At 35.5% G+C, this 14,725-nt stretch overlaps 1 protein-coding gene across 5 annotated transcripts in view; it reads right to left on the bottom strand.

Moving 5' to 3' along the window:
* LOC105151150 (Krueppel-like factor 6) overlaps window positions 1-14,725 on the bottom strand; it is a 337,682-nt gene that overhangs the window by 211,874 nt on the left and 111,083 nt on the right. Inside the window, exon 1 of one of the 5 annotated variants that reach the window (XM_087413857.1) lies at window positions 5,046-5,376. The exons of the other annotated variants lie outside the window; for them this stretch is intronic. The gene's annotated coding sequence lies outside the window, so the exon portion shown is untranslated. Of the gene's footprint in view, window positions 1-5,045; window positions 5,377-14,725 lie in introns of those variants that run through there. 5 annotated transcript variants of the gene reach the window in all.

Here is a 14,725-nt window from a genome sequence, read left to right as displayed (position 1 = left end):
TCCAATGGCATAGGCTCTTGACGCACTTCTTATGAGTCTTACGTGAACATTGGTCGACAAAATAAACGAAAAATTCTAATAAATTTCGATTAATTTAATCAAAGAATATTGTTGAGTAATTTGTTTAATATCTTATGATATTAGACATAATCTAGAAAACACCAATGAAAACAAAATAACATACTCTGCTTTGTGATCAATATCTTCATTAATAACTTATAAAATCGTACTAAATTTTTCTTTTAATGAGACTCTTTCTAAATATTATAAACTGTAAATAGATAACTGTAAGTTAACACATTTAAATATCTAACTTAAATATGATAATAAATATATTTTATATAGGCGCAATTTTTAAAGACATTAACACTTTAAAAATACGGAAAGGTAATATGATTAAAAAATTTACCTAGAATGTAATTCGTAGATAAAAGACGCGATGGTAAATACATAGCATGTGCGAGCTATAAATATTAATCCTATAATTAGCTTACCAAGTGATTCACGCGACTCATAAAATACTTTGATATTATTTATGTAGTGCGCGTGTCTCACAGGATTCATGGACCACCCTCATTGAAGTAATACTTCCCCAAAAAAATCATTTTTTTGGAAAAGCAAAATTGCGCAGAAACGAGAGCGTCGGCTAATTGCAAAAGGAAAATAAAAAATCAATGCATCATAACAACAATGGCGAATTATTTAAGACAAAATTCAATATATAATATACAAAATATCTATTTGTACATACTTAACAAAAATTGTTAATACATCTTTACTATCAATTCTTATCATATACATTTATATATATATATATATATATATATATATATATATATATACACACACATATGTGTGTGTGTGTGTGTGTGTGTGTGTGTGTACACAAATGTGAAAAGTAAATTTAAAGCTAATACGCGGAAAAGTAAAGCAAAGTATGTCAGTTTATTGCCACTGCCATGGCCATTACGTATTGCGCCAGAATATGCTTTTAAGCCAAGTATGCCGGAGCGTGACGGAATGCGTTAAAGTCCGCCAAATTACGACACAGTGCGCCAAAGTAACTGTGACACCCTCGATAGTAGCCGAAGTAAACGAGATTAAGGCTGCCAAAGTACGTTAGAGCGCTTTATTAGAGTAGGTCAAACTATTCCAAATTAGCCTCTATTCAACTTGCTTTAGCTTATTTTGGTATACTCAAACGATTCTCTAGTTATTGAACGAAAAAACTGGTCATCCGATTATTGAAACAAACGTTGAATCTTATCAATGTTCCACAATATAACAATAGCACTTATCTGAAATTAATTTTTAGCAAAGCACTTATTTAAACTTATTCTTAGCAAAGCTTAGTATTTATATTAAAAGCGGTAAAGGAAAAATATCTTAACATCATAGATCAACAACCGAAGCTTTGTGAAGCTACAAATCATTAGAAAAACATAAAGACCGTTGATTAGCAGCAAAGCTTACACAAATATTTAACCGACAACGGTTCTTCATCTATAAAAGGTGGTGCACCATAACATACTACTACGTGGCTTCAAAGCCATTTGTAAAATGTCCCTCGCCGATTCCGCAATTTTAAGAGACGTATCGGTCTCGTTTACCGTGCGCGCTGTATTTTACGACTGCTCCCACTTCCGCGCAAAGTGCTCCTCGCCGCAGCCGATATATTTCATGCAGATGTTGCCCGAAAGTAATCGAGGTAACTCGATACGGACTCCACCCTTAAACGAAGGAACTTTTCGAGACCTTCGGTGGCGTAGTAACGATCTTTCTTAGAAATCGTTTCGTATCCCTCCATCGTAACATGGGCAAAATGTCGATCGTTTGCACCGGTCCGTTCGACCGTTAAGGTTTGTCGAGGAATACCAATGATCCAAGAAAATTACAAGGGAGAGCGAAACAAGATCTCAGCTTGGTTGTATATCCAAATTTTATGTATTTCTGGATGATATCGAGCATCGACGAGTGAAAGATTAGTCGTTTTTCAAAAAAATTTTATAATATAACACAAAATCTACAATAACGATTGTCAAGCAACTTTTAAGAAGGCTAAAAATTTTAATAAATTTTTAAATCATTGACTCTTTAAATTTTCAGAACATTATTTTTTTACTTAAAAGCAAGAGAGGAGAGAGAGAGAGAGAGAGAGAGAGAGAGAGAGAGAGAGAAAGATCATAACAGGTCATAACAACTGATATTAGTTTTAAATAGCAGTCGATTGCAAATATTACGTCAATCAGAAAATTAATTCTCCTATAACGTTATTTGCATGCTATAACTGTGTGCTGATCGAAAAGTCATCACGGTAATCGATATGTAAAATTGGAATTTTAACGCCATTTATTCATTCTAAAAACAGAAATTCTCTTCCATCTCATTTTCAACGTGTCTCACAATAAAAATCGGGAAAATTGTTGACGTGAATGAATTGATATAGCGATCATCGCTACTTGGAATGTTTTTCTACATCTCTGGTCACTGAAGTTTTATATAAAGTGTATTTTTGGTTTACTACATATCACTTTATCAATAGATTGTTTAATGAATATCAATTACGAAAATAAGACATCAATTGGTCATCAGAATGACACTGTATCAATTAATGCGTAAAATAAAGGAGGGTGAATAAAATTACTGGATTTTGGCCTAAACGAAATCTTTTTTATATACGTTTTCTTGTGTATCTTTTATATGCTGAATCATTTGCAAATGTTTATTTTAAATCGATCTAATAAAAACATGTTGAAAATTGCATCAAAAATAGCACAATCTCGTCAAAATTTAATTTTTAATTGCAACTTTCAATATTTTCCACCATCTCAGCTCAGGTTAAAACTAACGTTTGCAAATGATTCAGCACATTAAAAAATACAAGAAAACACGCATAAGAAAAGGTTCCATCGTTTAGGCCAAAATCCGGTAATTTTACCTATACTCCTATATTGCAACATACATCACTTTTCAAATTAAGTTAATGACAGCATAATACTAAAAAAAATTTATAATCATTTTCACAGTTTAATATCTCAGAAGCTCGTTTCCTTTCCGTCACTTAATCCAACGATTCGAATCTAGAGTTCGGTTCGCGTGCGCCTAAATACCGACCTTTGCGTGCGTTCGTACATGCTTTTTTTTGTGTCGTGTACGGCGAATCACGTGCACGCGTGCACGCGTTCGTGTTTACCGCAATGAAATCGATACGAGTTCTTTCGACGAGTTACTTCGAGACGGTACCTCTTAGGAAAGTACGAAGGCGTTCTCCTCCAAAAAATGGTTCCTACTCATTATGAAATGATTTCTGCTTGTGAGATTTCGGCTGTGCATTTACGTATGCCATTATAATCATCTACAATTTACACAAATGCGTTCATGCGAATTCTTGTTAGATGGTAGCCAATTACAGAAAATTTTCTCATTAACCTTAAATTTAATAATTTAATAATCTATATATAAACACATATTCTAAATATGCATTTATATTTTATATATTTTAATTGAATTTTTTTTATTTTATCAACTCTTAGATTAAATTACTGTAAAAAGTCTATTCTCGCAAATAAAATATTTTTGTTGTTTTAACCTTTAATTAAATATATATATATCTAAAATTTGCAACATGATTTACCTTTTTTACATGAAGTACTATGTTTTATGATGTATATACACACTGGTATTGTGTAAAAATATTGCAAATATAAACATATTATAATAAATTTTCTCATCAATGCCAGATGTAAGGAATATAATGATAATAAGAAATGTATAATCTATCTTTATTAATAAAAAAAGTTACGTTTAAAGTAAAAGAAACAATACAGTATATGTGCCATATCTACAGTGACACCGAGGAGTTAATAAATTGATAACATTTTTTAATAAATTGATATATCTTATATTTATATACTAATATATCGTTTAATATATCATCGATATATAACTTGTAAGATATACACATCTTGTAGAAACATTATCGCAATAATGAAGTAAATATTAAATAATCGTTCTTCTCTTTCTCTCATAAATAAATCTCTTTCCTTCAATCTTAAATTAATGAAGAATTAAAATCATCGCGTTTTATAATAAAAGACGATAATAAATTGCTGTAACTTTCTGTCTTGCATTGCGGCATTATTCATCGATTTATTATTTGATAATACTGTAGAAAAATTCATATGACTTAATTACCCTATTGGCTTAATTATTCCGTGTCCTTTAAAAGTAACTGTAACATAGCGTATGTATCGTGATTTATTAATGCTGTTCTTACATCCAGGTTGCTAAAATTATAAGGCGATATAGAAGTTGTTGATCGACGAATATACGTTCACAACGCGGCATAAATCAACGACACGACGAAGGAATTAATAATGACTCAGGATACAAAGTCCTCTCATAGATACTGGATAATCTACACCCTTGTTTTCTTTTATACAGAGTATTATGCTGCGTCAATGAATCATCTTGTCCGCCGTGTGGAATTAACACAAGTCTCAATCTCAGATCGTCTGAATGGATCTCGAAAGTTAGTAAACCTTCGGTCGTTATTTCGCTCATAAACATACAACACTTTTAAGAAACGCTCCGAGCATGAATAACGCGCGCGGAATTTACACCGGGTGGATCCCTCGAGCGCATGCTTAAAACTGAAACTATTTCCAAGCAAAGTAAATGCAAATGTAAATTTTCTAGAAAATCAATATTTATTAAGCTCACGCGTGCTTATAAACATTAGTTTTAAAAAATAACTATGTGAGGTATCCACATAACTCTCGATGATGAATATGCGAAATTGTAATGCGAGCTGTTTCGGGTTGTATCTCTCTTATGCATCAAAATGAAGTGAGATAAATGTATAAAAAAATAATTAATTATCATACGATGCAATGAAATATATAAAAGAATACAAAAAAAAAACAACGATTTAGTGGCACTGAATTATTATAAAATTATTATAAAATCTTATTCAGGAGAAAAGTTATAAGATTTAAAAAATAGATTCGCATCCTCTAAAAGTTAATAGATAAAAGTGCTCTTACTTTCTCGAATGTACTCCACAATTATGAAACAAGGTCTTCGATCGAGATAACTTCCTAATACGTCTTACGAAGAAGAAGAATATATCTTGCTGCGCACATGACTAATTTGATCGATAATTGCTCTTCTCCCTCACCAGCACAATGAGCAACTGCAACGAGAATAGGAAAAAGACTCGACGCATCCATCGCAACGTATAAAGCAGCGTTCGATTAAATTATCGCCTCGAAATGACTCAATGACGCGATTGCATGAACGCGTATAATTAGCCCTATCGACGAAGGAAACGCATTCCTGTAAGATGACACGTATTTCTCGCGAACGGAAAAAACATAAACACCGCAGTTTTGTTCTGCGTGCTGCGCCATGCGCAAACATCTGTCGGCACGGCGCGGCGTACAATGAGAAGAACCTTCGGAAAGCGCGAGCGCGAACGTGAAAGACTGCTTTTATGTGAAGCTTTACGTAACCCAAGCGTATACGCGCCGTTCGATGCGCCAGTTAGGTGTTTACATCGGACGGCGCGTAACGACGAAGCATATGGTATAAGCATATACGTACGCCTACGCGCGTGCATCTCTCTAATCGAGGCATACAAATAGGGATGAACAACGACGACGTCGATTAACAAACGGCGCGGCGCGCCGTTTCTCATGCTGCAATTCCATTAATCTCATCGTGGAATTTTCCCAGCTGCATCCGCTAAAAATCGCACTTGCATTTCTTAATGCAACTCTTGCAAGAGTTACTGCAATTATTTCACTAATCGTCCATTATGATATACTCCGACTTAATAAATTATGAACCGTTGTCATAAAGGCTTTGTGACTAATTGATGAAGTTTTTATAATAGAACTTCTAGCTGGAGCAAAAAGTATTCGTACAAGGAAATTTTTGATAAAAAAAAGTACTTATAGAAAATAAACATTAATTAACAATTTTATACAATAAATACGTTCTGTTCTAACATAAACAAATGATCTTCCTGATTTTTTAGAAGCTAAATTTCTCGATTGTACAATACGAATACTTTTTAAGCATCCAAACAATATAATTTTTAATTTTCGCTTGTTTTTTAGATACTATTTCTATAATTAATACACATCTCTTTGGTATATATAATTTTAAGAAACGTACAGTCCATTTTATTCTTTATGAATAAATTATTAATTACTCAACAAGAAATGATCGCCAATTAAACGTTGAATCGACGTCAAATTGGTGTTGAAATCATCGTATCGATTCGATGACTCATTTTTCGCTGGATAATATTTACTTTTTAAAAATAAAGTTTTTTTATAAAATACAATATTTTCTCTGTACGAATACTTTTTACGCTCACCGTATGTCTCTTTTACTATTGATTAATTCGTTTTACATTTGAGAAAATTTGAATTAGCCAATGGCTAAGTTAGTAAGTTTTCAAAAAGCGAGTAATTCGCTTTTCGTGGACATCACGCCTCTCAAAAAACTAACAACTAGTCTTTCAATAATCTCTGAAAATACCTACGTCCGATACTTTCTATTATAGAATTTTTATTCAGCGGGAATTATATTTTTTATTTTAGATATTTTGTTTTCCCAGAAAAAAAAATTCGCGCAGAATATTCTCAAACTTATCGAGACTCCTCATGGCCGAGTGAGGAGTCTCGAGATGCATTCGAGATGCAACGAGAGCGAGATCGATTTCGTAGCGCATAATAGCGAACGACGATAGAACAATGCAACACGGAGCGATCTTGTGGCTTGACTCACGATTCTTACGCGCCGCACAAAACCACCTTTCCCATTACACTTACGTAACCGCGCACTTACGACGCCGCCAATGCCAGCCAGGTATTTACACGGTACGCCGCGTACGGACTCTACGCATTCCGCCGGCGCGGCGTTCACACACCCACGCATGTATGTGCAACGTGCCGTATCCTCGCGCCCTCCTTGTCCTCCCTTGCCTATATTTTCCGCACATGCACTCGGCCCGTCCGTGGGACACGAAAGAGAGCGTCTCGCTTCGCTCCGCTCACGCGCTATACGGGATGTTACAATAAAGGTGACGTCACTTCCGGAATATCCGGCACAGACTGAGAGGAGGAAGCTAGGTCGGTAGGTTGGTAGGTAGCCAGATGAATCAACCGAGCGAGTTAACACGATCGACGTTCACATATAGACTGTTCCAAAACTACTGAGTGCATCAATCATTCTCGTTCATATTTAGCATTTAGATTTTCCTTTATTTTCTATGAGAACACATCTCTCCACAATAAAATCTTTAATTTTTTTTTAACGAGTTCAGTTAAAATTAATTAGAAAACAAGATTCTTTAAATCTTATTCGAGTTTTAAATGTCTTTACAGTATGACATATTCGGCTTTTTTCTTCAATGCTTTTCCAATGCTATTCTCGTTGTTTATAACTTTTTATTTAAAAAAGTACATTTGATATTCTTAATATCTAACGTTCTTACGATTAAAAAAAGAAATCATTACAATATGTTGATTTTTATGAAGGTTATAAATAATTGAATTAAGTTGGGTATACCATACACCAGTGTTGTTCCCTTAGTGAGACGTCTAAGAGTTAATTAATTAATTAATTAATTTTCAAGGTTAAATAACTTCTTTTCTTTAGTCAACATCTCTTAATGAAATAATTATTATTTTTTATATAGTTTGTCATGTAAGGTAGAAAACATCTGACGAATTTAGTACAGTCTGTACGCTAAAGAAAAGGATTATGGTAATCGTTTCGGTGCCCAATGTCGTTAACGGTACGTTATGGTATACTTTATTACGTAACAATCGTGCTGGATGCGGAATGTTTACGATTCCACAAGGTTCTACTCGATGTTGAGTAAGATGTAACTTGTCCGTGAGCAGCCATAGCGAAAGTACTACGTACTATGTATGTGCAAGGTTACAGGAAGTATATCGTGAGAAGAAAAGCTTCGTGATTATTAATACAGCAATCGAACAATTTTATTTCCGACATCTCCGTGAAATAGATGACCTCACAATTTTTAATATGGGAATATTATGCTTTTGCATAATATAAAAAATGCGATTACCTATTTAAAAAAATATTCTCTCCGTTGCTAGACAACAGAATTAAACAATAATTGTAAATTTGTTCATATAATTAATTGTAAATCATTTATTAAGTTTCGTGTTTTTGAGAGATCTTAAAATTTACATTATCGAAGATAGAAAAATTATTTAAATTATTCTTCATGCAGAGAACACTCTAATTCAACTATATCCGATAGAATACTCTGAAGTCATAGACGGTCTCACTGTCCCTCGCTCACCGGAAATTTTGAAACAACGTTACTTTCCGCGCTTCCGTGGACGTAATGCAAATACGAATCTTGTCGACACTGTGCCCATTTCCGTGGATTAGGAAGAGACCGGCGTACGTGGCGAGGGGTTCGAGAATCGAAAGAGAATATCCGTCCGCTTAACCAAACGGCACTTCGTGCGGTGGAGGAATGGATCGAAATTCCTGCTGCTAGGATTAAAACGAGCATCGATCGAAACGGCAGGAATTATCCGCTTCTAAGAGGAATTACGGAATCAAATGGAAACGGCAGGAACAAGGGGAGTGATATCCATATAATTTTATCGTAATCGGATGTCTGAATATTTGAAAATTCCAGATTAAATGTCATCCTTCATTTATCCTTTTCTAGGATTCTAAACTTGAATCCTTCGTCGAAATCACATAACATATTTTTGCGATACTATTGCTGAATTTTATAAGGGATAAAACAGTATAGAAAGGTTTAACATGTAACGTTATAATTAGCAAGTTATTGCAGTTTCTCATCTATTTTCCATTAATGTATATTAATTTTAATCTCAATTCAACTTTTTATCTTATCTAGTTGTTAGAATTAGAAAATAATAAAGAGTAAATTAAACAGAAAATAAAATTAATCTATATTGATAAAAACGGGCATTAGATAGATTAATAATTAAATTAATACATCGTATATATTTTCCAGCATTTATCAAATTTGACAAAATTCTTCACGATAAAAAATATGATGTATTTACAACCGCAAAGTTACATCGGTAATCCTCGTAGCGCAGGTAATCCAAACTCCAGCAAGAAAGTTTTAACGATTTCACTGCCGGGCAAAAATTTCCGGCAAAATATGAGAAATCGTCGAAACTTTTCCGCCAATCCAAATTGCTTGACGTATTATGAATGATCGACAACATTTTCGGAATCCTGCGAGAAATTTTGGAAAGTAAAGTCTGCGGATGTATTTATCATTTGGATCGGTACACTGAAAAAAAGGATTGGTGCTGTAACGATATAGATAGTAAAATATGGTAGTAATATTTTTTATGGCTGCAGCAATCAGTTTTTGGTTATAGCAGCAAATTTTTAGTTGCGTTAGCCTAATCATATACTGACATTGCAGATAGGCTAATAAAGGCAGATAGGCAACTAAAAATTTGCTGCTACAACTAAAAACTGGTTGCTGCAACCATATAAAAATGCTATGCCATATTTTACTATCTAAATTGTTGTAAGCAACCAATCTTTTCTTTCAGTGTAGCTGTCCAAATACATGCGAAACAACTTTTTCTGTTGCTGCAAAAACCAACGAAGAGTTTTCTGAAATATTCACGAAATAGCTTAAAATTTGCAAGATAATGAATCTTCGAGTACAGAAGTTGCTATGTCACTATGGTCATTCGAGAGTTATTTTACCATTCGATGGCCAAATCCTCTATCTTGATAAACTAAAATACAGAATATAAAATTCTACCGACCATGTTTCGCCATGTAGAGCCATTTCCAGCGATCCAGGACACAAAAGATTTTTTCGAGTTTTTTTAAAAATACAATAACCCCGCGCCGATAAATCGATTTGTTGTTCGAGATGAAATGTCAAGAGACTTTTACTGGCTCGCAATTGCTTCAATTCATAGAATAATACTTCGATGAGCTTTCGATATTACCTAGAAGAACCCTATCCATTCTTATCTCATTTATTTATTCCTCTTGATGTTGAAAAAAAATAAAGATAATGATGATAAAAACGCCAAGATCGCATGAGCAATATACTTTCTGACATGACAGCAATAAATTCAAATAACGCGCATATTTCATTTCATGTCGTTCATCAAGTGCCATCATGAAGATACGATCACAATTGCCATTCTTTCTACCGATAGTATCGTTCGTAGAAAAAGTTATACTGAATTTCAACCCTTTGCACTCCACCCTTTTTCCCTTGCACGCAAGCTTCGAAGTTCGGTCCTTTTCTACGTTCCTTCATTACGGAGCGTAAAGCAAAACATTAAAAATCATGACAATGCAACATTTCTTCTTAACAAAGAAATAATGATTTACGAGTGACTATTAAAAAATCTCGCTCTACATTATTATATCATGAAGCCAGGTTACAATGATTGAAGCTTTTAGCCTCTTGCACCGATGACCCAAGTCCTAAGTTAAATGAATCTCAAGTTGAGTTAGTTCATTACTCCTCTCGAACCAGTAATGTAGGCAAAGAAAAAAAATTAATTTCTGGTTTAGCGTTATCTCGCATCGGCCTCTAATTTAAATCGTGCGTCGGTAGAACCGGTTGCCAGGAAACATCATGCACTCGCGTGACGGTAAAAGTGTGAAGCAATGACATCTAGAAAGGAGGGAATATATTCAAATCCCGGTTTTCATGGCCTAAAGCTTGTTAATAACACGTGCGAGATATCGTGCGATACTTGCACGCACATACCGTAAGAAACGACCATCTCCGCGTAATACGGGCTTCCTTCTCCTTGATTGTGAATAGAAATACTGCCCGCGGGTCCCCGAGTTAATCGTCTTAACAGCAACGGCGGTTAGTAAATAGCCAAGGATATTGACCGCCCTGAACGTACACGAAGCGGTCGGATAAGCACGTCGTAAAGCAGTTAACGAGGATCGCCGTAGGCCGTCCGTCGATCCCCGTCGCTAATTATCGATGCGTCCCATGTCACAATTATGGCGCGCAGAGATGTCAGACGCACGAGATGATTCGACAAGTTCTCATTGAGAACTCTTCCGGTTAATAACGTGTGTTTTGTGACTCCTATACGAAAATAGTTTCACTAAATTATCTAAAAATTTAGCAAAGATACAAAAATTTGAGAAAATAAATTTTCTTGAACCATCAAAATAATTATGTAGAATGTTTAAGCTGATTGCTAGAATATTAAAATTTTTTGTAGCATTGCTCATCATGCTTGAGTTCTCTGTACAAACATATTTTGATTAATTAATAAAAATTATTTTCAGATTTATATATCTGGTTAAATTTTTAGATATTCAGTTCAAAATCGTTCTTTTCATGTACGATGATTATACGGAAACAATTTTATAGAAATATTTAAAAATTTTGTTAGATACAAATTTGAAAATAATTTTGGACTATCAAAATAATTACGTGGAAATCTCAGCGTGATGAGCAATATTGTAAAAAAGTTTTGACATTCTAACAATCAGTTTGAGCGTCCTACTAATTATTTTATGTGATAATCCAACAAAATTATTTTCAGATCTGTATTTAGTTAAATTTTTGGATACTTAAACAAAATTGTTTTTTCCATATACTAATATCAGGAAATGAGAACATGGACGAATAATGGCATTTATATACTGAACTTTAATATAGACAACAGAATTGTGTTACTGTCGAATTTTTTTGATAGTAAGACGAATAGTATTCAACTTTTATAAGTTAATATAAGCTATAATAAGAGTAATATTGCTGTATAATTAATTATATTAATTCATAAATAACTGCTATTATTATTTTAGCATTGTGTACATTTAGAATGTTATAACTTTTGGATGACATTCATGTAAAATCAATATAATTTCAATGGAAATTCTCCAAAGGCTACCTGGATTGTGTCAATAAGAACTCGTGTATTTTATGAAATTTTCAGGCAAACGATATATAGTCATTCATCATATTTAATATTTGCAAAGTTGATGTATGAGCTTGCCAAACAGTGTTTTCATACCGCATTCATCGTGCATTTAATACGATTGTATATTACGCAATTGCACATCAGGAAAAATAAAAAAAGACGATATTAGGCTCGTGTTACACGTGCTTCACGTAAAAAGGATCAGCAGTCACGTTCGGCATTATCCGTTCAAGCGTGTGCATGATTGATTCGTCGCGATAATCCGCGAACGGACACGTATGCGGAAGTGATATTAATTATTCGTTCTAAGCGGTAGCGACGGCGGCCACCGTTAGAAGAATCCCTCGGCCATTTGTCACTCTGTTATCGATTTCAATTTATCTTAATTGCCCGCGCGATTAGCTTTCGCGCTCGAAACATGTAGACGGCTTACAAAACGGGCCTCGAAATACAATCGACCCTGCAGTACGTTGCACGACGGCGGTCGCCGTAAACACTTACTCGTCGTGCGGTCGTTCATTAATGAGCTAATTGCAAATGCATGGAATTAGGTAGGTAGGTGTAGGCCAACCTCAAGCCACCGTCGTCTCCTACATCGGGCTGATGCGTATCGATGTCAACCCCCTTTCGACGATGGAAGGGATCTGCTTTCCTTCCATCATTCCTTTTCCGTCGTATACTTTCACGCTCTCGCTTTCCCACCCTCCAACCCCGATATCGTTCACCGACGGTCGGTTTTCCCTTTTATGGCACATAACCGTGGCCATTTTGAGCCGCGGCCGACGAGTAATTCAATTTATAATTGAGCGAAAACCACCGGCACGTTGGTGCCATTGCGTCTAGCCAGCAGTCTGTCGGTGCGACTCCGTACGGGTCATTAGTACGTCAACGTATCGACCGTTGTTTCCGCGCTGCCTGCCTGGTTCTATCCCGATCCCGTCGCCACCACGCTTCCGCTCTCGTCGGAGCAATCATTAGGAAATACTTCCAAAGTCCATCCGCTCCCAACCCATTCTGACCCCTCTTTGATCCACTATGGCCCACTCTCGCTTTTATTACGAAAGCTCGTTGGACAACCATCGAGCTAGCCAAATTGGCAGATCGACAATCGCCGATTAAATAAGCCTGAGAAAATATCGGAGAAGCCTTTGTGCAAGAAACATGTACAAGAAAGATTTGCGCGAATAAAAAAGACGTAGCCTTGACCAAAAGTATCAGGCACCTATATTTTTTCATTTCCCCGGAATTTTTTTACCTGCATTTTATCTATCGGTTATCATAAGTTTACCGGTATCATAAGTTTAAAGAATTCTTGGGACAAGTTTAAAGGATAATTTGCAAACACTATAAATTATAATAATTTTTAAGTGAAACTTTAAATAATAAGGTGCCTAATATTTTCGACCAAAGATGTATTAGCGTGTAATTAAAATAAATAAAGCTTGATACAAAAAAATTATTTTAAGGAAAAAATATATTTACTTAACCATGGTGTTAAACTTTTTAATGTTAAACTTTCTATATATATTTTACAATATAAACAAAATATTTTGGAGACTCTTTTCGTTTCTCATCTTTCTGGAAATACTCATAAATCACTATATCAATATCAATTCATTTATCGTTTCCTTTTCCCGTGTCATTCGCGTACGGGAAATGCATAAAATACGCATAAGTATACGAGTACGCGTAATCCATACTTCCAAGTTCCCGCGGGAACTCACCGAATTTTAGTGGCCATTTTAGCGAAACGCTCGTTTTACTTCTGCAAACGTAATCTACGAAGATACATGAAGGACGAAAGAAATGTAAGTTAGAAAACATAGCAAGAATTTTATATTTACAAAACCGGCATAACGATTTTCTAACAATGAGAAAAATTTAATAACTTATGAACATGCACGATCCTGTTGGTATGAGATAATTAGCTTTATAATGTAAATACTTATTATCTCATTGAGCTTGATAAAAGCGACGATTAATAAATTGATTAAAGACTACATTTTACAGCTTAACCGAATTAAAATCCTGCATTGTAGACGAGAGAAAATGGATGCGGCGGTCGTTTATACCCGACGATGACGAGAAAATAACGATATTGAAGATAAAGAAAGGGCTGATGTCCTCGGGTCGCGAATTGCAACACGCATGAAAGGACAAACCTCCGACCACAACTATTCCTTCCTTCACGTAGCAGTCGTTCGCCATACCTTTCACCTCACCTCTCATCCCGCAGGCAGGCAATGAATCAAAGCCGAGCATTACCGTGACCGTATTGTTCGCGCAATAGAATTTAAACTGGGAGCTCTCTCTCCTTTCTTTGCTAAGGACGAACTTGCTGTGCTTCGCTCGGTGGAAAGGGGATTTCTATCCTGCTCCATCATATTTCCATTCGCAGATCGCAACCCTTCGCCCTTCCAGCCGCAGAGAAGTCCCTATCCTCCATCGTCCGCCTTTCTCTCACACCGTGGCGTTTCTATGGAAACGGAGAACCAAAAGCTCCGGTATATCAGGAGAAACGAAGTTGCTCGTAGATGAGGGAGAGAGCCAGATAAGAGAGAAGGAGACAGATAGAAGGGCGAAAGGATGAACGAGGAGTCCAAGGGCAAATGGTGGATACATAGATCAGAAAGAGAAGCAACGATGCAATTGCGAATGAAAGCAAGCGGGTGAGCGAGCAAGACACCACGAGGAAGGACGGCACCAAGAACGACGGTACCGTTGGAGGCTTCGGCGAGGGAAACTTTGTAGAC

This window comes from Acromyrmex echinatior, chromosome 15 (assembly GCF_024713525.1).
Source record: "Acromyrmex echinatior isolate Ae372 chromosome 15, ASM2471352v2, whole genome shotgun sequence".
Classification (NCBI taxonomy): domain Eukaryota; kingdom Metazoa; phylum Arthropoda; class Insecta; order Hymenoptera; family Formicidae; genus Acromyrmex; species Acromyrmex echinatior.
Note: the sequence above shows the minus strand (reverse complement) of the source record. Positions and strands in the feature narration are given on the sequence as shown.